Here is a 1,510-nt window from a genome sequence, read left to right as displayed (position 1 = left end):
TGCACTAGCCTCTATGTACATTTGTGCACTAGCCCTACAATATTCTCTGGTCGTGCTTTTACTTGCCGAAGTTTGTCTCTATTGTTCACAATCACCACCACGGACATGCGTCGGACACTTCACGCCTGGCTTGTGGTCGCTACAGTAAAAAGCTTCGATGATGCCCTGACATTCCGTGGTTGTCGCTGTGCGCGGCCGAGCGGATTCCAGCAGCTGAATCTTTCTCAAACAGCAGTCGACAATTTCTTGTTTAACGCATTAGGCTCGCTAGGTCGTGCTGGCACTTTTCTCAACCACCGAAAGACTGTCGCCTCTTGTGTAGTGCACTGTGCGTGTGATGTGATGTGTCGTGATGTACCATCTTCTCTTTTTTGTTTATTTCCGGATGTCCCGTTCCATCTCTTCTGTTTTTTCCTCCCACCTCTTCAAATCGACGGTCTTGATGTCCCTTTTAGAAGGAAACTGCTTGCGCTCCTTCTCTTGTTGTGATGTATTTTATACAGTTACGTGAATAACAAGTATTGTGACTGTTTCTACTTTGTCGCACGTGGGTGAGCTTAAGGCTGTAGACATCATGACGCGTGCTCGTGAATGTTGTGTACGTCTGTTGTCCTGTGTACGTCTCTTCTGTTGTCCGTGTTTTTAGCGCAGCCATGAATCAAGTTACAAGTTTCGCAATAATCGAAGTTACCATAAAATGTGGCATTAGAATCTTTAAGGAGCAACCACGTGCACTAGTTCGCGAGAGAACGTTTGTGTAAGAGACTACGGCGACAGATGGCTTCTTGTGGTTGAATCTAGCCTTATCTATCCGTACGAAACGAGAATGTACAAGGTCTCACATTGTTAAAAGGATGAGGCGAGTGTGTGTCCTCTGCTCCGCGGGAAGCGCAGACGCGCAGCACCGGCCTCATCGCGGAGCACAGGACGCGCACTCGCGTGTTTCCTTCAGACCATTTTACGGATGGGTTCCGGTGCAGCCATATTGGGCTCTTAACCTTGCCGTTTTATATCTTGAACAGCTAAACCAACAGTGCTACGGTGGACTTATACACACGAAAACAGTTGGGCTGGCGCACTGGACGTCTCCTGACCTTATCAATTGTCGTCACGAGATAGAAAATTAAGAAAACATTCGTTTAACAGCCCAAGATGGCGCCGCCCATATGTCTTACGTAAAATCTTCTGTATAAGTGGTCGACCCTGCGTGTGGTCACGTTATCTTAGTGTATTTATTTTTACACTTTGTATGCATAAAGAAAATAAATTGTGATGAAAGATATTACCTCTCCTGGAGTACACCTATGTACCGGCAACCTGGAGGCACCTCTGCACCGGTCTCTTATTGTGTGTTCTTTCGTCATTAAACGAAAATTCCTCGGAATTTCCCTGCACACAATAAGCACGCACAAACTTCCGAAACTCGTGAGGATGCGGCCCTTTCACGTTAAAGCTCAATTCAAGTTAAGGTGTTTGCTGGCCTGTAAATAAGTGCTATACTTTGTCCTTT

Source organism: Rhipicephalus sanguineus, chromosome 8 (genome assembly GCF_013339695.2).
Source record: "Rhipicephalus sanguineus isolate Rsan-2018 chromosome 8, BIME_Rsan_1.4, whole genome shotgun sequence".
Classification (NCBI taxonomy): domain Eukaryota; kingdom Metazoa; phylum Arthropoda; class Arachnida; order Ixodida; family Ixodidae; genus Rhipicephalus; species Rhipicephalus sanguineus.
The sequence above is the reverse complement of the archived record's forward strand: the minus strand, read 5'-3'. Positions refer to the sequence as shown.